The 21,601-nt window shown below is 43.8% G+C and overlaps 1 protein-coding gene across 3 annotated transcripts in view; it reads left to right on the top strand.

The window, feature by feature from the left end:
• The first annotated feature begins 1,601 nt into the window (after window positions 1-1,601).
• Window positions 1,602-21,601, top strand: part of SYK (spleen associated tyrosine kinase) — a 95,498-nt gene continuing 75,498 nt past the window's right edge. The window contains exon 1 of one of the 3 annotated variants that reach the window (XM_032635573.1): window positions 1,602-1,792. The gene's annotated coding sequence lies outside the window, so the exon portion shown is untranslated. The remainder of the gene's footprint in view (window positions 1,793-21,601) is intronic. The other 2 variants (XM_032635572.1, XM_032635570.1) reach the window with 2 other exon arrangements.

Consider the following 21,601-nt stretch of genomic DNA (forward strand, 5'->3'; position numbering starts at 1 on the left):
TCATAAGGTGAAATTAACACAGCAAAACCACATATAAAATATATATTTACTATTTTCAAAGAAATATAAAAATAAAGGACCTCCAGGTAACAGGAGACTTTAAAAAGTAAAGGTGTCAGGAGTCCCTGAGACCCTCTGGGTGCAGGGCTTTGTTAGGAGGGCTTCCAGGACTCGGCATATAATCACAGCTAAGATTTATTTCAATGAAAGATAAAAAGCAAAGTCAGCAAAAGGAAATGGCACATGGGGTGAAGGAAGAAAGGCTGGGAGAAATGTGTTGACTTTTAGGAGGATTCTTTTTCTAGGCATTTGTGTGATGATTTTAACTTTTAAAAAAGTCATTAAAAGCATACTAATTAACTTTCAAGATGACTCAAAGGTGGGAAGGACTGCAGCAATGCTAAAGGGTGGCTTAGAGATGGATCCAAAACTTCATCTCATCTCCCACTAGCATTCCCTAAGGAAACGTTGTAATCTTAGTAAAAGCAAGACAGATCACCCTCCTGCCCATTTCCAACAATATTGCCAGAGGATCTGCTGCCTCTGTTTAGACAACAATGGATATTTTATTGGTTATTTGCAGTAAAATTAAGTCCAGTGGTTAACAAATATAACCATAATAAAAATCTTTCACTTGGAATAAAAAGTTCGTGGCAAAAATAAATGGAAGAGAATGTCCCAGTGGGAAATGCCAAGGGGCTCCAACCGAGTGTAAATGCTTCCTATCACCTTATTTTTCTCCATGGCAATTATAATCTAACACACTATATATTTTATTTTATTGATTGTATTTCGGTTCAGGTACAGCTTTTTAAAACAGGCACTGTTAGCCACTGTTACCAAGAATGTGAAGGGCTTGAAACTTTTATGGGAAAATTTTAAAGAGGGTTAACAGAAAAAAGGGGGGAGGGGAACCACATAAGTGTTTTTAAACTATTTTAAAGACTACGGAGAAGGATGAAACTTTAATTAGGATGAAACAGAACTGTTCGTGGGTAAGAAGGAAGCAAGCAAGTTTAACTCACTGTCAAGAACCTTGTAATAATTAAAGCCCTCAGAAAACTGCCCTTGTTGGACAGGCTGGTCTCACCCAAAGGTGCGCTATAAAATCTGATGTTCACCTAAGGCAGAAGCCACCTGGCAGGATGACAGGGGCCTTCTGATCACCAGTCAGCAGAAGCGTCTTGGGTTGGTAACTGGGAATACCCGCACAGTGAACAAGATTCTCTTCCCAAGCAATTGCACAGCAAATGAGCGTGCCCCTGAGTGCCTGTCGGTCCTTGGAAGGATCAGGCAGCAGGCAGGCCAGGTGGCAAGAGGCTCCTGTTGTTGGCCGCGCGCCCTTTTTTTGGTATGAGGCCCCCTTGTCCAGGCCTTCTGCGCCCGGGAATTGGCAAGGATCGCCCACCCGGCTCCTCTCTCTTCTCCCCTCCGGCCTCCCGCCTTGTAGGCCAACCCCGCGGGCTGGGTTCCGGCGCGCTCCAGCCGCCGCTGCCCAGCCCTGGGCGCTGGGGGCGCACATGGCACACTGGGCGCTCGCGGCGCAAGGGCTGCGGGGCGGTCCCGGGGCGGTGGAGCGCGGCGGCCGGGAGGAAGTGCGGGGCCTGCCTGGGAGCGTTAAGGAAGTTGCCCAAAATGAGGAAGCGCCATGCACTGGGCGACTGAGGCGACTCCGGCGGCGGGAGCAGGGAGGAGGAGGGGGCTGCTCGGCGCGGCGCCCAGAGCTGCCCCCTAGTTCGCGCCAGTCCGGTTCCCGGAGACCCGCGCCCCGCCCTAGCCTCACCTGATACAGGTAGGTGTGGCCGCTCGCTCTCTCCGCTTGGGCAGTCGGGACGCACCTTTAGGCTTGGGAAGGCGGCGTGGAAGGGGAGAAAGCGCCGAGAGAGGTGAGGATGCGGCCCTTCCTCCTTGGCCCGCGCAAGGTCTGTGCGCCTATGCGAACCCAGACGGGTACGCCTAGGGCCCTCCTGCTTTGATAATCGGAGGGAACATTCGATAAAATTTTTCGATTGAAAACTAGTCAGTGTGCCACCTTTTCTCCTAAAACTAGTTAGTGCCTCTTGGGGTCCAGCTTTTGTACGGGGAGCCGGGCCCGTGGGTGGGGGCCTGTGCCGAGAAGCCAAAACTTCAGGTGCTGCCGCGAGCGCAGGGAAGTGCGGAAGCGGCTGGGTCCTGGGAGACTTAGCTGGAGTCCGCAGGCATAAGAAACTCCGTGTCGGGGTCTCGGAAAGGACACATTTTCGTTTGGCCATTCACAGAATGCACTGGAAAATTCCACTGTATTTGTCGAAGTGACTCAATGTAGGGTTGTTTATATGCCTGCAAAGGTTTTATTCATACTTTTACTACAGAAAGAAAGAGCAGTTGCATAAAAACATGAAAGTTTCTGAACCACTACGACAATGTAGCATCATTGCCCTTTTTTCCACATTTTCATGGTAAAATAACTTCATCAGCCAGTGAATGACTTGAAGAGCAGTGAAGTTTTGTGTAGTAAAATGTGAATTTGAGTTAAAGATATTTTTGGCCGTATGGCTTCAAAACCTTAAACCCACCTAAATAACGATACAAAAGCGAATATTTTTTTGGTTTGTTTGAATATCAAGAACTAGCAAGACAATCATTGGAGAAGTTAGAGTTTCAGTCTTTTGGCTGTTTGAGGTGCAGTTGCTTGGGAAAGAGAATCTCATTCACCGTGCAGAGTCTTCCCACTCATTAACCCAAGACGTTCCCGACTGGTGATCAAAAGGCCCATGCCATCCTGCCAGGTGGCCTTTGGAAACAGGATTGCAGGTTATTTTAATGAGTTTGCTTGACTTGCCAAAGATTCCCGTTTAACCCAAGTAAAACTGTTGACTGGAGTTGTTCATTTTCTTAAACCCTGGAGGCATTTCAGTGTGTAATTAAGACTTGGAGATGTAATTTAAAGACTTGGAGATTCAAATTGTCACATCTGAATCTTCACGTTAAAAAAGAAAAATCATGGGATGATGGAGAATTCCTGAAAGAAATGGAATTGATTCTAGTATTTGTTTTCTTTGTTTTAGTAAGAACAAATTCATTGCTGTTACACAGGTGGCATTTTACTTAAATGCAATTTAATTCACTGATGTGCATATCACATCTCCCTCTCCCTGCAAAAAAAAAAAAAAAAAAAAAAAAGGCCAAACAGTGCCTGGATATGTTTGTCTTTGAGGTAAAAGGTTTAAATACTTGTAAAGTATTAGGTATTTTAAGTGAGAAATCTTGTCTACTAAAAATATTTTATCAAATTATTTTGTTCTGTCTGCATTGAACTTTTGATCTGTTTAGGGAAATTTTGCGCTAAAATAGAAACATTTATATTCTTTGTATTTGGAGTGCTTCAATATGTAGGATTTTGTAAATCATCTTAATAACGAGAATGTTTTTAATGTTTTAAGCCAAGGATAAAAGTGAGGTGTATATTTTAGCTCTTTATCTTTCCTGAGGGATGAAATTGTCAGAAAGATAATTTTATCCCTAGATTTGCATTTCAGAAATAAGTTACCTTAGCCTTCTTTAGGTTCATATTTAGTATTCTAAGTGCAGGTCTGATTTCTCTATTAAACCAAAGACTTCTTAGTAGGACATCACTTAGCACATAGCATATCCATAATCATTATCCAAAACCCTTGTGCCAAGATATGTTTTGGAATTCAGGATTTTTGAGAATTTAGAATTCAAATTTAGAATCTGAATTTCAGCCTTGAGAAAGGCATTTCTCAGAATTTAGAAAGGTTTGCATACATACTGATGCCATATGTTACACACCACTCCAACACAGCCTGGGCAGCATCCTATAATCCCACATGTTAATATTTCTGCACAAACAGTGTGAAAAGTCTCACTAAGTGGAATAAGAGAGGCTACAAATAGCCGTGTGTCAATGTCACTAAATGAGGTTCCCTATAAAACTCACCAAAAAACCTTGTTTTTCAGCAGTTTTTGGAGTTGGGGCTATGGGACTGATTCTGTATTAGATTCTGTCAAGCTACTGATTGCTTCTGAAAGCAAATTACATTTCTACTGCCCAACAACTCACACTTTCCAGTAATTAGATGGGTAGTTCCCCCCTTTCCAGGAAGCCTGAAATAGCAAGACTTTCCTGAATTTTCAGTGATAACAATCAAAATACAGATCCTCCAAGTGAGAATACGATGTTTCATCCTTACTGAGAGACTTTCCAACAGCAAAGTTTCTGACAGTCTGATTCTAGAGAAAGAAGGCAGTAGTTACTTAAAGAAGGGCTATTACCACCCTTCACAGCTACAGCATGGCCTTGGAAGAAATACTGTTTCCTGTTCACTTTGCAGCTCATTCTATCTCTGTCTGTTATCTGTACCTAAGGAATGGCTGGGTACTTTGTACAATCTGAGCTAATTTTTGCTTTCTCAGCTTTTCACCAAATAAATTTTTTTTCCAACGATTCCCTAACTCACCACCACCCTGCCCCCCAACACTTTCTTCCACTTCTGGATTGATTTACCTGCAAATGAGTGGAGAGAAAATTAGGAACTTAGGCCTTTGGGTAAGAAATTTTTTAAAAATGTCTGCACACTGAACATTGCTTTTTCTTTTACAGCAGTTGAAATCAAAAGGCAGAGTCTTAAAGAGAGATTGGAATTAAATTGTCTGACTTAATTATATCTTACCATCTTACTCTTCTACCTTGGAATTGAACAAGTTGGGTTTTCTTTTTTTTCCACTCAGAAAAAGAGAGTTTTTTTAAACTGAGGAATTGTAGGAAGATTAAAAAAAAACTAGGCTGATTGGATTTTAAAGGAAAAGTTTATTCATTCATTTTGACTTTATATTAGCAGGAAAGTTTTCTACTAGCTTATAATTTTGTCTGGCAAAATGTTAGCCTGCGTCGGTTTGAATTTTTTTTTTTTTTTTTACTTTAATAAGAGTTATGTAAGTTTTGCCCTATGAATCCTGAAAGGTGGTTGCATTGGAATCTTAAGTATAGTCAAATTTAGCCACTGCCAAAAATACCAGTAGAAGAAAGAATATTTAGTTTCTATTATAGTAGGTTTAACAACTCAAAAATGACTCTTTCTTGATTCTTTTATTTCTGGGAAACTGTGTATTTGTTTTGGTGGCTGCCAGAGGCTGATGATGGGAAGAGGAAGGTGAGGATGATTTAGAATATTGTTAACACCTCAATTACTAAGGGGGATATATTGAAAGCTTTTATGATGGACAGTATCTGGTAAGCAGCATCCTCTGTCCTGGGGGTACCTGTCTCTGGCCCTGGAGTCCTGGCTCCTGAAACTGGAGAAGGCAGTACCCCTCAGTGCTGTGCTGGAGCCCTGGAGGGGAGCACAGATGTGGGAGGACACTGGGCTTGCAGATTGGCATGCTGAGTGTCACATCTTTGATCTGAAGAGAGTCTGGGCAGGCAGCAGGATTGACAGGAGAGTGTAGGGCTGATGTCAGGGTCAGTGAGGCTCAGGCCTGGATACAGTCAATGGGGGGAGTGTGGAAGGAAGGAAGAGGGCCAAGGGCCAAGTGTTAGGAAAAGTCACAATTTAAATATTGGTTTGTTTAGTTATACTCAGAATGGCTACAAAGAGCATCTGAATGTCCAACAGTTAACCTCCTACGTTCCCACTCCATCTCTTTGTCTTAATTGCTACATCTTCATGCTGTGTTGGTCAGCCCAACAAGTTATTAAATCTATCCGTTTCTGTTCAGCTGTCATGGAAATCTTTTGGTGGGACCAGAGTTAATCTTTCTTTTTATTTAATTTCAATTTATAAGAATAACTTCCAATGCTCTAATACTGCTCCCCAAAAGCAATCTTTTAATCTTTTTAGCTCTTTCTTCTAGAATTTTCCTTCTTATTTCCTGATGTTATGTTCACTTGTGCTTTTTTTTTTTTTAATGTATCGGTTTTAGACAATGTCTCCTGACTTCCTACTCTGAGAAATAAGTGCATGGCAGTCCTAGACTCTTATTACCCAGGATAATCTTTCTACAATTTAGGGTTTAGATGCTATTTGGTGTTTGTTTACCTTGCTGTGGTTATATTTACTGCTAGAGCACAGTATATAATATAGTTCCATTTTCTTTCATTTACTCCATGTTGTTTTTCCTGGTGTAAACTCTTGTTTCATTTTTGTGTTTTCTCAGTTGGTCCTGTACCTGTTACAATTCTCTCGCCAACTCTCTGACACAAAGCTAAACACCCCCCAACTTGACTCAGTTTCCCACTGAGTCAAATATACCAAGCAACCTATCAGTTCCATTTCTCTCTTTTTCTGGAACCCTCTGCCTCCTTATGCCAGTCTGACGGTTTCTTTTCAGTCTTGCTACACACCTATTAATAACTGAAGCATATTTTGGGGAGTTAGTTAGCTAAATATATTTTCTGCAAGTTGCTGCCCTGTATACTTTTTGGAGTCTTAACATAACTCTTATCAACATTCATGTAGCTTTCAAATCCATTGTAAATCCATTGTCATAATTGTTGAAAACATTTTCCCCAAACTTTTGATTTCTATGGATATTTGCTTATTTATATAACTTATTACTTTTTGTAGCTTTTGGAACTTTTATAATTTCTCCTGTCAGGACATATTCTGAGTCATGCTTCGTGAAAGATTACTTTTAGCTCCAATTTAGCGGTTAGCAGCTACGTTTTAAATCAGTCTCAGTGTCACCTCTGTATTTGCTCTGACCCTGATGGTTTATTATCTGATTGATGGGAATATGTATTTTCCTGGGACTAGGGAATCCACAGGGCTTTAATCAGATGGCCAGCCTCGATTCCCTGGATTTCTGAAGTGGGTGCTGTGCAATTTTAAATGGTATTCCCGAGGAAGCTTTCCTTGTTGAAGTGAGTGAAATGAGAGACAGAATAAAGTTGAGTAAGCAGGGTAACTGTCGTGGGCTTGTTCAGAGCCGTTGTGCAGGTGTTGTGCATGGTCAGGACATACGTCACTTAACTCTTACACCCCTGTGGTCATAGGATGCATTCATTGGTTCTTGGAGCACCTTGGGGACCAGGACTTCCGAAGTCCACTTTGGGAAACACTGGGTAACCTGCTGCCCCTTTACAAGATCCTCGGGCTTTGCTTAGGTGGAGGCAGAATGCCTCTTAAATGCTAAGGGTATTTTTTAATTAATTAATTAACTAATTTTTTGGCTGTGTTGGGTCTTCGTTGCTGCGTACGGGCTCTCTAGTTGCAGCGAGCGGGGGCTACTCTTCATTGCAGTGTGCGGGCTTCTCATTGCGGTGGCTTCTCTTGTTGCGGAGCATGGGCCCTAGAGCGCATGAGCTTCAGTAGTTGTGGCGCTTGGGCTCAGTAGTTGTGGCTCATGGGCTCTAGAGCACAGGCTCAGTAGTTGTGGCGCATGGGATTAGTTGCTCCCCGGCACGTGAGATCTTCCCGGACCAGGGCTCAAACCCGTGTCCCCTGCATTAGCAGGCAGATTCTTAACCACTGCACCACCAGGGAAGTTCCAAAATGCTAAGAGTATATGAATCACTTAATTGCCCTAATGCTTCAAAGTCACAGTCACTGAATATTTTTATCAACAGTGGTTGAGAGTAGGGGGGCTGAGGTCCCACTGGGTTCAAATCTCACTGTGTTTTCAAGCTACTGTTTTTAGTTTTTGTAGATGGAAGGATTACAGAGGATTTCACTGTGATGTACGGTGGAGATCATGCATGCAGTGCCCTTACCTGGCCTGTGGTTAGAACTGGCACAACTGTCACAGTCTCTCCCAGGTGGGTGGCTCTGGGAGTCTGCCCCTGTAGTCTTGGCTGGAGGCTAATAAGAGCAGTCCCAAATAGGTCACAGATGAGTAAGTACTGTCTCTGAAGTTAGTTTCTCTGGCCCCCAAGATGGGAGAACTATCATTTTCTTTTTGAAAAGTGTTAAATTGCATAACTGATGTCTAAGTACATATCCATTGTTGAAGAATTCAGATATAACAGGCGACATTGAAGCCCTCCTTAACCACCACCCTCAGCCCCAGCCCATCCCCACTGAGGGAGGGCAACTTGGTGCATATTCTTCTAATCTTTCATCCTGTGCATTCATGCATGTGTATATATGTGTGTATTTTTAGACGATGTAGTGGTGGTGGTGGTGGTGGTGGTGGTGGTGGTATGTGTGTGTGTGTGTGTGTGTGTGTGTGTGTGCCTTCTTAATACCAATATCATCCTGCAACTTTCTTTTTTGAATCAACAGGATTGGGGGAGCCCTTCCTATCAGTGATCATCGTGCTTTATTCCAGGGTGAAAAATGATTGTTTATTGATAGACATTTAGGACTTTTTTCTAATTTTTGATACTGTACACAAAGCTGCAGGGAACGCACTTTTTTTTTTCATTCTTTCCCTCTGTTTTACCCTTTTCATTGCATTTCATGGAACTGACAGGTTAATCACTTTCTCAAGAAGGATCTTCAGCCCTGTCCATCCTGTTATTCAGGCCATCTATTGAGTCATTTATATTTTAGCAAGCACAGAAGGTAGTTAATTATTTATTTTTTAAGTGATACATTAGGCCCTTGCCTAATATTTGTTTTTATTACTGGTTCCAGCGTAGATGTTCTCTTCTTGCTCCATGACCTCTGTCTTCTTTGGCACCTACTCATCTGTTTGCCCATTGGGTGCCTTCCTTTGTGCGGTTAGCTTTCCTGATGTGCTTGGTACTTCTAGGATGTATGCTGGTCTTGTTTTTGAGGTGCCCTAGGAGTTAGTCTTTTAATGCTGTGTGTGTTGCATGGCCCTCTTGTAACCTGTCCCCCATGAGATGTGAGGAAGGTGAGATGTGAGCAGGGTAGGACGAGCCAGTAACCAATGAGGGGTGGTGTAGGTGCTCTCTGTTCTTCATGGATGTGGCCATACCCTGCCTCTCCAAACGCCCGTCTTTCCTGCAGAGGGACTCCTGTTGCTCTTAAGGGTGCTGGCAGCTGAAGAGTTGGAGAGAGCTTGGCTGCCTGCCTGTTCCCCGCTCTGCTTCTCCCTCACCCCATCCCACCCAGGCTTTGTCATTTCCAAGGCATCACACCCTTGGCTCTTCACAGCCATCCCCAGCTGCCTGTACTTAGGCTGTGGTTTTCCTCTTCAGTTTGAGCCCATCTTGCTTTGCTTCCTTCAACGATAGCAGTAGTTTCCAGCCCACCAGTAATATGCCTCCTTTGCTCCCCAGCATGGTTATGGATTTATATTCTATGTTATTGTTTTCAATGCTGTTTCTTTTCTTTCTCTGCATTTATAGCTGATGTATTTACTTGAAGGGGAAGTCCACCACTTCCTTTTTTTCTTTCTTTTTTTTAGCAACACCAATCAGCTGATGGTCATAGCTGTGAAGGAAGTGACAGGGAGGAGGGAGAGGAGCTCCCTAGAGCAGGCATGAATGGCAGGCTTGGGGCTTCTTTGGTCTTCACTGTTGTCCTGGGAGCTGGGCCAGCCCTCCTGTAGCTTAGGCAGGAAGTGTGTCCAAGGAGAGGGCTGCAGTGGTCAAGTCTGTACTGATTATTAGGAAATTGCTAGTCCCAAATCATAAGTTTCTTAGAAACATGTTTAAGGACGCCAGAGATATTAGAGGGAGAAAGGATCTTGGAGAATGTCTAATTCAACCTGCTGGTAAGCAGTGAGGCCCAGAAAGGTAAAGTGACTTTCACTTATCCAGCCGCTAAGTGATGGTGCTGTGATTCGAAGCCGAAAACCCAGGTGTTTCTAATCCAGAACCAGAATTCCTATCCGCTACTCCAATGAGGAGCAAAAAGGGACCTGCCATCATGCCTGGTGGTGAGAAGATTTCAAGTCCTGTCAGTGGAGACAGGAGCCTGAGAAGGCAGCCGGAGGGCATAAGCCCAGTTTGACGTGTTGATTTCACTCTTTTACCAGGAGTTTTAGAAAACTTTATTGTTATCTTTATAGCTTTGTGTTGAGAAATTAAGCAAATTCAGTAGGAATTGGACAAAAAAATCCTGAATCAATGAGAGGTTAATATGAGAATATCTGATGCTTTTGCATACATCTCCTTCCAACACAGATTGAGCTGACTTTCAAATTTACCACCCAAAGGGCACTAAAGTAATGTGATAAGCTGGTTTAAGAGGACGCACCAAGCCTTTGTCTGCACATCAGGCCTGCATCTCTGTGGCTGTCCCCACACAGGACAGAATTGCTACTCTCTGCACACATTACTGTCCCTAGAGTTGGGGAGGGTGCATACATGGGGTCCTGAAGGTTGGAATGGAGGAGATAAAGGAACATTTCAAAAGTAGTTCTATTTCATGGTGGAAACACTTGTGATGCAGGTGGGATTTCAGTGGTTCAGTGAAAGAAAGGCAGCTTGACAACTGCAAAGAAATGATGCCTTCTAGAATGAAGATAGAAAAGTCATGTATGATTTCCCCGAAGGAGCCAATATCTGCAAAGATGTGTGCATGATATTCTTTCTAGATTATCCCTTCTAAGAAAACTCTGGCAACTGTCAGTATCCGTTAATAGAGGAATGGTGTATTAGTTTGCTAGGGTCACTGGAACAAAGTACCACAGACATTTATCATGTCACAGTCCTGGAGGCTGGAAGTCTGAGATCAAGGTGGGCAGGGTTGGTTTCTCCTGAGGCCTCTGTCTTTGGCTTGTGGACATCATCTTCTTTCTGTATCTTCACATCTTCTTCCCTCTATTGCATGTGTCTGTGTCCTAATTTACCCTTTTTATAACGATATCAATCATAGGGGATTAGGGCCTACCCTAATGACCTCATTTTAACTTACCCCTGTAAAGACCCTATTTCCAAGAAAAGTCCCATTCTGAGGTATTGGGGGTCTGGACTTCAACATATGAATTTTGGAGGGGAAACACTTCCTCCCACAGCAGGTGGTTAAGTGGAGCCTGGTCTCTCCTCCCAAGTGGCCTTGCTGTGCTGCCATTGAGAGCACAAGGGAGCTCTCCGGTATCATGATGGAGAGATTTCTAAGCCAGCTTAAGTGAGCTTTGTGCACAGATGGTTATGGAACATGATGTACGTGGACACTACACACAAAACTAAGCAAATTAAAATGCTCAAGAAACAATTGTCCTTCCACCTTAGATTAGCATTATTTTTAAGAAAAGAAACTTATGAGACCCAGAGAAAAAAATGAAACATAAGAATGATGAGGAGAGGCAAATTCTATAAGATCTTAAGGCAAAACTGCAATGGAAAGTGGGGCAACGGACACAAATTTCACGTGGAAATTAGTGCAAAGCAAGGGTGGCCTTTCCCATCAGTCAGGAAACGGAGCATGGGTTATCAATTAATGGTCTTGGGAAAACCAGCTGATAATTTGGGAAAAATAAAGCTTTGCTCTGTATACCAAAATAAGTTCCAAATTTAACAAAGAATAAAAATATAACAGTGCAATCATAAAAGTGCTAGAAGAAAACAGGTGAGTTTTAAAATAATTGTGGAGTGAAGACCTTTATAAATATGGTAGGAAATACGGAGCCATAATAGAAAACAGTTGATAAGTATGGTTTTCTAAAATTGTAAGCAAATCCCTATACAAATGAAAAATATATATATAAATAAGTGAGGGAAAAAACCTATAAAATATATTTATTTTCAAGGTCTGTGGTATAGGACCAGTAGCCTTCATATGCAGTGAGTTCTTTCAAATCAATGAGAAAAATAAACACACTCCAATACAAAGATCAGTCAAGGACGCGAACAGGCAACTCAAAATGTAAATGAACCGAAAGCACACAACTATGCTTTGCCTCTGTGTAATCTTGCATTGATTTAAGGGTTTGCTGTGTGGTGAGGTGTGGGGAAAAGAGACACTCCTACAGGTCAGCACCAGCAGGGTGGTTGGGTAACGTCTTCCGAAATGTAAAGCGCACATGTGTTTTGATTCAACAATTTCACTTTTAGGAACTTTATTACACACATAAATTAACAAAGGTGGGGAAATGTATGTGCATACAGTAATTCATTGCAACATTTTATTTTGTAATAGCAAAGAAAGAAGGAAGGAAGGAAGGAAAGAAGGAAGGAAGGAAGGGGGGGAGAGACAGAGAGAGAGAGAGAGAGAGAGAGAAAGATTGAGAGAAGGAGAGTGACTGAGAGAACTCACATGTTTCTATGCCGTAAACACTCCATTTCTTGGGAACGTGGATTCATAAAGTCTGGAGGCCTGTGGCAGTTACAGAGGCAGGCATTTGAGGGAGGATGTCAGCGTGTTCTCAGCACACTGCTGTGAGACTCGTGGGAGGTGAGCACACGTTGAAACAATTCTCAGAGAAAGAATGTGCGCACTGGTCTGATAGAAAAGCCACCAGTAACATTTTCTACCCAAGATAAGCTGAATGATTTCCATCTCTCAGATTAGTTCCTAGTGTGACTCCAAGTCCACTGTACTTATTTTCTGTCATCTGCCTGTTTCATGTGAGATGGTTTTTCTCAAGAGAAGGATGTGAATGAACAGTCTCACTGTGGGTGGAGAGCTAGGACCTGGGTTTCTTGGTGTCTGTGGCTTCTGGGCCTCAAAGCCTGCAGCAGATGGTGACAGAGGGGCCGCTCCCACTATGGGCCATTTGGGGACAGTCTGTGGCTGGGCCTCCCGGTACTGACCCTGTCCGTCCAAGCACACACGTGGGAGCACCATGCAGCACTCACATGGGGAGACCCTGGGGCTCACCAAGTGCACCCACATCTATATTTTGTACCAAAACTTCTAGGACCACGACTGTAACCCATAAACGTCCAGTTCTGAAAGCCCCTCTGGGGGCAGTGTGAGTGGCGGAAGCAGACCAGGCACACACCTCTGATTCTGTTACTGACCAGGATTCTTGGCCTCCTTAAGCAAAAGAAATTGATCAGAGGCCAGACAAGAAATTCAGGCAAGGCTTTATTGGGGCCCCTGCTGCAGCAAGGGGGAGCGGGAACAAGTTAACAGGTTCCCTTGCTTGCTCCCTGAGGTGGGGGTGTGAGCTGTTTCCTTATATGGGGTGAGGGTAGGGGTAGGTCCGGGGGGTCAGGCCAGAGGGGTGACTTAGGTGGGCTGCCCACCCCTTTGGTGGTGCTGAGTGCACGGGGCATGTGCAGTAACCTGCTTTTGTTCCCGACCCCCTGCTTTTGCTCCTGGCTCTTCAGAAGTGGCAGTTGGGGCTTTTTTGGTCTTTTTTGTACCTTCTTGTCCATAATTTGCCCCAACTGCGCATGCATATGGTTATTTTTAGTCTCTTATAGTTTCTTTGTATTTTGTTCCTGGAGGAGACGTTTGTCCAGGTGTGAACATTGCAGCAAAGGGTCCCAGGTCCCGGGTCCCAGGTCCTGGGCCCCAGCCTGTCTCAATTCATCCTTCCTTGAAACTCCTTCAGCTCTGCACCTCATCTTCAAAACTAGGCCAGAAAGACCTGCCCCTGGGTGGTTGTGGCACCCAGAGACCCACTGTGCAGAGTGCCCATCAGAATGGCTTGCAAAGAGGTGCCCTGCAGAGCAGTCGTATTTGGGTACAGGAAGTCAAGGAGCTACGTAGCCTCTGGTTACCTGGGGATTGAAAAGGGGGTCTTCTGGGGACAAAATGATATTAGAAGACTTTATAGGAAGGTCACAGAAAGAGTGGCTCTGGCCCAACTGTCATTTGACTCTGAAGCTAATGAGTGTCTATTCCCTGGCGGTACACCTGGGAACCCTCCTGGGTTTTAACAGGCAGCCCTTAGGGAGCGTGCTCTCCTGTCCCCAGTGATTGGACAAGGATACCTTGCTCAGGGGGTCTTGGCAGCACTCTCACCTGAAGTGCTAAAATGCTGTGTAACATTATTTTGGCCCTTGTCATATATTTTTACAACATCCGTTTGGAGACCATGCTGTGGACATTTTTGTGAGCTCTGTGCTCCCAGCATGGGGCCCACTGTGCAGGTGTAGGTGCTCTTAAAGTCCCCTCCTTACATTTCAATATGTCACATAGGATTTGGGTACAGTAAGCTAGATATTTGGAGTAAAATGTGTCTCTCGTTAATAGAAAGAAAACCTAGAGCCCCAAGCCTGGCCCAAGTAGGAGAAACATCTGGAAGGGAGAAGTGTCTGGACCATACAGCTTGTTCCTCAGGGTGAATTTATAATATTCCCTTTGTCGACCTGCAATCCCATCACGTTGGTCCCAGGGAGGTGCTGCCTGCTGCTCCACCTCGGACACCTAGCCCAAGTGAGGACAGATGGCCTCTCCCCAGCTTCCCTGGCAAGGACCTAGAACTGTGCTGTTCAGGACATTGCCACCAGCCACATGTGGCCATTTACATTTCAAATACTTAAACTGAAATAAAATGTAAAAATCAGTTCTCAGTCACAATGGCCACATTTCAGGGGCCGCTAGCCACATGTGGCTGGTGGCTCTGTGTGGGACAAAGAACAAACATCTCCATCATTGCAGTACGGCTTTGGGACAGATTAACCACTCTGTGTTACACCTGAGCCCCACGTGATTCTTCCTGGGGAGTCAGAAGACACAAGCTTCTACCCCCTCCCACGTTTCCTAGCCCTTGGTACTACTGCGTGTGGACAATGCATCATTACACTTTTCCATGTGTGGACCCCGGTTGTCTCCCATTTCCTTAAGAGGCTCTGACCCTGGAAAGTGGTGGTGGCATCAGAATGCCCACATCCTTCAGATGAGACCCCAGGATCTGGCCTGGCCCTTTCATCCTCAACACAGTGACTGTCTCCTACTCACCACAACAGCTTCCACCAACACAGATACACAGCACACACCTACACGTGTGTGCACACGCACATGCAAACAAACCATGGCAGTCTGGGTAAGTGAGAGGTTACTAATGAGTAACATAGGAAGGGAAATGGTTCCCAGTTGTTTTCTTGGAGCGGTCTAATTGGAACCCAGCCTTGGAGAATACTAGGCTGGGGTTAAGCACCCTTTGGTTCAGTATAGTTTCTGAAAGAATAAACTAGTTTTTTGTTCAAGAGGATTTAGAGGTAATGGAAAAAACTTTAGTACTGACTAATTTCTGTGCAGTAAAAAAAAAAAAAAAAATCCAATGTCATTTTCTCAAAATATTTGGAATCCAAGGTTCTGTCCACTTTAAAAGGAAGATTTGAAGAGAGAGTGTGCTCCTCATCAAGACAAAATGAGGAAAATGCAGTGCTTACCACATGACCATGTTCTGTTTTTGCAAATACAAGAAAACAAGACTCATTTCTGGAATGTGCATTTGAGAACTCCGAGGGCAGTGGCAGGGGTGAGGTGGGCTGAGAGGCAGGTCATCCTGTGAGAGGCAGCACCCGAGGAGCCTGCGATGGGGAGGGGACAGGTGGAGGGGCCCACCACAGGCAGGGCGACCCACTCCACCTGGGCGCCTGCCCCGTCCACTAGGCTCCATCTCTGCCTCATTCTCATCCTGGGTGGCGGGGGAGAGATGCGCCATTTGCCTGTCTCTGGAATTCCTGTGCTGCTCAGTTTCAGGAGAGATAAAACACCACAAGAGAAGCAGTTGGAAGGGTTTGCGAATTATAGAACTTCCTTTCATGATTCAGCCCGACATCAGGAAGTGGAGCAACACGTATGCTATTCCCAAGCTGACTTCACGCCCCGGCTAATACGCATGAGTGATGGGCGAGGCGAACACGGGCAAGATTCTTTTACCTGAATTACTGTGTTAGCAAAATAAGTACGTCTCAAAATCAATGTGTGTGAGGAGGTTTTATTGAACTGAAAGTGGTTTCCTGAATGATGCCTTTCCTGTTTCTCCTTTAGAATTCTATGTAAAACTGAAGCTTTTACTCTGCCCATCTTCCTCCGTTCCATAACCCGTGCTGCTGCTCACTGCAGTGGTCACCTCTGTTTGGATATTTGAACCTTCCATACAGAGGCCGTAATTCTAGAGTAGTGATTCTCAGTCCTGGCTGCTCATGAGAATCACCCGGAGAACTTAAAAAAAAAAAAAAAAAAATTAGTGCTGTCGGGGCCCCAGCCCTGGAGGTTCTGAGTTAGTTTGGGCTAGGACCCTCTCACCAGTACTTCAAGTACCCTGGTGGTTGTCAACTGCAGCCAGGGTAGAGAATCACTGCTCTGGCCTAGAGCTTTGCTATTGAACTTGCTGTTAAAAGCACTCTTCTGTGATTTTATGTGCATACCCAACACTTGGGGCAGCAGCCCAGGCCCTCAGACTTAGACACCCCTAGGCTGCTGTGGGCCCCGAGTCTGCACAGATAAGAAGCATCTGGAGTGATTTTGAAGCCGTCTTGGAGGTGTAATGGGCCTGCTTGGCCTTTGGACTCTTGGCAGAAGCGTTAAAGCCTTCCTACTTTTCACAGTCCTCTTAGTCCATGTCCTGAAATTGTGCTGCTTGTAGCCAGCCCTTAGCCCAGCTGGACCTTTTGTCTCTGGGCTAGACACTCTTGCCTCCTCTGGGGACCTCAGCCCTCTCTATGCTGGCTGGGAACATGGCCCAGGAGAAGTCTGAAGCCCAGTACTTTCCTTCCCTTTATAGGATCCTGGATAAGAGAATCCAGGAGAAAAGTCCTCTTTTATTTCTGGAAATTTACTTTATGACTCTAAACATCTCTTCCACTCCTTTATTTAAATTCTCTACTTCAGGAATGTCCATCTTGCATATTTTAGATCTCCTTTGTCCTTCTAGTCCTTTTCTGTTGAATTCTTTCACTCTTTGTTCATCTTCATTTCATTTTTCTCAGGCTACTCCATCCTGTCCACCACATTCTTCACAGTGTTAATGTCTGCTCTCTTTTTGCTGTTTGAAATAATACCCATCATTTCTTTCCTGCATTTTCCCCTGATCTCCAGCCTATTTCCCATGACTTTTCTTGCCTTCCCGTCTCATCCCCTGCCTTTCATGTCTCCATTTAGAGCTACTGTTTTTAACAGTGACTCTTCTGTGAAGTCCTTTGATTCCATGGCTATATGTGTGGTTGTGATTTCATCTGCCCCTTGGGAAGATTTTCTGACCAATGTTCTTTGTGTGCTATTTGTTTCTCTTGTTGCTTCTCTCCTTTTTATTCTTTTAGTGTAATTGTACAGATCCAGGGTAGGTTCCTCATCTTGGAAATGAATCATGTCAGGGAGCGGCCCAGCATGTGTTCTAGCCTAACAGAATATCTTCCTCATTTTAAGTAATGCTGTGTGTGTGTGTGTGTGAGAGAGAGAGAGAGAGAGAGAGAGAGAGAGAGAGAGAGAGAGAGACAGAGTGGGGGGGGAGAGAAAGAAAGAGAAAGAAAGGAAAGGAAGGAAGGGAGAGAAAGGAAGGAAATGAAAGAAAAGAAAGAAAGAGAGAGAAAGAGAAAGAAAGAAGGAAAGAAGGAAGGAAGGAAGAAAGGAAGGAAGGAAGAAAGGAAGGAAGAAAGAAAGGAAGAAAGAAAGAAAAGAAAGAAGGAAGGAAGGAAGAAAGAAAGAAAGAAAGAAAAAGAAAGAAAGAAAAGGAAGGAAGAATTGCTTAAACATTTACTTCTTCCCATGGAGGCTGCTAGCCATTCAGAATCTCCTCTCCACCCCTGGGCGGTGGCTGGCTTCCTCCTGCTCTATAGAAGCTACACATCTGCAGGCTTTGAGGTCTGCAGCAGCACCTCCGCTTCCTTGACCATCTTCCCTAAAAGTCTTCGTGCTCCCAGGACAAGCCTTCGCTGCATTTTGTTGTTCCTCTTGGGTTGTTGCTCCGGGTGAGAGCGGTCTACTACTTCCATGACATTTCTCTTTCTTGTTCTTTTTGGGGGGTGATTTTAGAGAGAAGGGGGTTGTGACATCTTTACTCGGTCAACATCCAGGCTATCTGATATTTTGATATTCACCATACAGGACAACTTTAGTGTGTTTGGCATTTTTGTCAAACAACTAAGTTTCTACAGGAACAGTTAAGAACAAACAAACAGAAAACTTCAGAATGACCACAAAAGTTCATGTGGCACTCTTTGCTTCTGCCAGCCTCTCTGATCTACCTGGCCAACTGGGGCCGTTTTATTGGCTGGTTTCTTGATCTGTTCATTATGTTGATTCACTGGCCACCTTCCACGAGCCAGGGATGGTGGCAGGTGTTGAAGCTACAGCTGTAGCCCATATCCTTCTCTGCTCTCAAGTTGTTTACAGTCAAGTTGAAAGAAAGAGCAGGCCCGGCACCAGGACTTAATCAGATGTAACCTCATTTATTCTTCGCAATAACCATTTAAAAAATTCAGAAAAGTGCAATAACACTCATAATTAACAAACACTGCCGGTTTACCATTTTTGCCTTTATTTCTTCTAAAGAAAGAACATCCCAAATAAAGTAGAACCCTTTTTATGGAGAGTAACTTGCTCAAGGCTGGAGAGCTGGTAAGCAGCAGGCCCCTCTAGGTACAAAGTCTGTTTATTCTTTTATTTACTTTGCTGTATTGCCTTGTGTACGAGGCATTGATTGTGCCATGTTAGCTGTGCGGCTCATCTACAGCAAATATCAACACCTACGATAGTAAACCAGACGGATTTTTCTTATGCAATGGACTGATTTTTAGTAAATGTAAATAAAGCCTACATTTTTGAGAGTGCCAAGAAACATCTTGTTAGAGAGTGAAGCAAATAAAGGGAAAGGTGATTATCAGAAGCTGAGATGAATTGAGATGTGAAATTTCCAAATGTTAGTATCTCTTTACCCTTGTGTTGATTTTTACAGTAACTCATACTTTTTCATCTAGTTTGTGACCATTGAGGCCCCTTGTGAATATTCTAGAAGTCACTCAAAATGGATAATGAATCTAAGACTTATATTTAGCATTCTGCAGGTTCCATATTTGCAAATTCACCTACTCACCAAAATTTATTTGTAACCCCCAAATCAGTACCCATGGTGCTTCTGTAGTCCTTTGTGGACATGTGCAGAGCAGCAAACTACTTGAGTCACCCTACATGCGTGTTCCTAGCTGAGGCTGAATAAGGTGAAGCTTTGCCTTCTAGCTTCAGCTCATCCTGTAAACAGTGTCATTTTGGGGGTCAATTGAGTGGTACATTTTAATTTTTGTGCTTTTTGTTGGTGATTTTGCTGTTTAAAATGGCACAGCGCTGGGGCTTCCCTGGTGGCGCAGTGGTTGAGAGTCCACCTGCCGATGCAGGGGATACGGGTTCGTGCCACGTTCTGGGAAGATCCCACATGCCGCGGAGCGGCTGGGCCCGTGAGCCATGGCCGCAGAGCCTGCGCGTCCGGAGCCTGTACTCCGCAACAGGAGAGACCACAACAGTGAGAGGCCCGCGTACTGCAAAAAAAAATTAATTAATTAATTAATTAAAAAAAAAATGGCACAGTGCTGAAGTGCTGTGTGGTGTCCTAAGCACAGGAAGGCTGTGTTGTACCTTATGGGTAAAATACATGTGTTAGATAAGCTTCATTTAGGCATGAATTATGGAGCTTTTGCTGTGAGTTCAGTGTTAATGAATCAACAGTATATATTAAATAAGGTATCTTTAAACAGAAGCACACATAAAACAAGGTTATGTATTGATTGGTTGACAAAAATGTGACCTTAGGCTCTTTGGAACCTAGCTGTGTATTTCCCTTAGGAGCAAGGGTTCAATATTTGCTAATTCAGTGTTTGTGGCAACATTATAAAACATAATTATCACAAATAATGAGAAATGACTGTATTTTATTATTTTTTTGGTACAAATCAGGGAAATGATTTTTAAAACCCAGTTAGATGTGACTGTTTTTATGAGACATATCTTTGAAAGAAAAGAACTATTTTAAAATCCAGTGAAAATCTCTTTGCCTTGCATTTTGTATTAGTTAATTAAATTAGCAGGTTCTTCTTGAGCTTCTACTGTGTGCCTGGCACTGTTCTGGTACCAGGAGGACATTGGTGAACAGGTCCAGAGGTCAGATCACAATCATCAGGATTAAAAGTCCTGACACTTCATCAACATGATTTTTGTTTAAATTTGGTAACAACCTTAATGAGTTCTCAAAACAAGAGTCTGATTCTCACACGAGTGTTTTCTTATGAAAGAATAGTTTTTCATAGCAGTATTTTTAAGTAAATATCTTTCTCATAACCAGGGACTGATTTTATGGCAAGTTCCCTCCCAGCTGCACAGTTGGAGGCTTGTGATGAAATGCTGTAATACACACACACCAGAAAGTCCTCGTGGCTACCAGTATTCAGACCCCTAGGTCATCACAGGTCATATTGGCACTGGCTGACTGAGAAGGTTGTCAGGCAGAAACTGCTCTGTGCAGCAGGACGACGGCTGGCATTTCCCTCCAGTGGGGTCTTTACTGCATCATACAGCTCAGGTGTAAAGAGCCAGGTCCACACCCGGAGCATGCCCAGGAAGCCAGCTATCTCTTTGAACAACACTCAAGACAGCCTAAAGGTCCCACTGGAAACAGGCCAAACCTTTGGTTTTTATTAGATATTTATAGTTCCTCCAGTCCAGATGCAATTTATAAAATTAAATGCTAATTAGCATGAGCAAAAGTGGTGTTGCCTAAATAGGTGGGCACCACATAGCCAATGGGAGAAGGGCATCCTCTGGTGGGGCAGAGCCTGTTCTTTAGGTGGGAGATGTTGAACCCAAGCGATTCTTGTGATAAAGGGTCATATGTTCCTTGGAGGGTAAAATGTTGGTCATTTTAGCAGTTGGAGGTTTCTGGGAACAAAATACTTTCAATGATGTCATAATAGAGAGTGGTTTTTGTTTAAGGCTCTATGTTTTCAAAGTTTCTTGCACCTTATTCTTGATCCTCTCTATCACTTTATGTGCTAGGAGTGTGTTTGTGTCTAGGGTGTGTGGTCATCCCCACTTTTTCCACTAAGATCCATAAAATACAGAGCGTCTTTACTGATCGTCGTTGCCCAGGGCTGCAGTTGATGTACCTGAATATAGTCATGGGCCCTCGTGCAGTCAGAGTGGTGGCTGATGGGGACAGGCTGCAAATTTGTTTTTAAAGCCCATATTATGGAACGTAAGTTTTATGCTCATTTTTTAATATTTTTGCATGAATAAAAGCTTACATTTTTACATGAATATTTTCTCATATGCAGACACATGGAGAAAAGAGTGTAGTGATCCTGTGTATACTCATGACTTAGTCGTGGTAATATTTTTCCATATTTTTTTTCTGAAGTGCATTCCAAGTAAACTACAGATATTATAAAATTTCACCCCTAAACACTTTAATGTTCCTTTCTGAAAAAAGGCATGATATCCCCCCTAACACAATTAGCATTAGGTGACATTTGTAATTATGGCATCACCCTAGCTGCAGAACCACAGAGACAGGTGAAGAGGAATGTATGAACACACCATCCTGGGAGTGAATGGATAAGAAAATCTACGTAAGGAGGTCATTTCCAATAGTGAGGGTGTGCACTTAGTCGTCACCCTGCCTGCCACTAGGACACTTATCCTCATGGCCAACCCGGGGCATATACCAGGTGCCAGGCTACATGCTGTGAGCACTTCACGCAGGTTGGCAATGGAATCCTCACACTACTCTTGGAGGTGGGTTTCACCAAGATTCTCGTCTTGCAAATGGGGGAAGCTGAGGCTCAGCTGCGTGGCTTAAAAGCAACAGGTCCAGTGTTTGGACCCAGGGACTCTGTCTTAAGCTGGAACTCATGAGCCTG

This window comes from Phocoena sinus, chromosome 6, assembly GCF_008692025.1.
Source record: "Phocoena sinus isolate mPhoSin1 chromosome 6, mPhoSin1.pri, whole genome shotgun sequence".
Lineage (NCBI taxonomy): Eukaryota > Metazoa > Chordata > Mammalia > Artiodactyla > Phocoenidae > Phocoena > Phocoena sinus.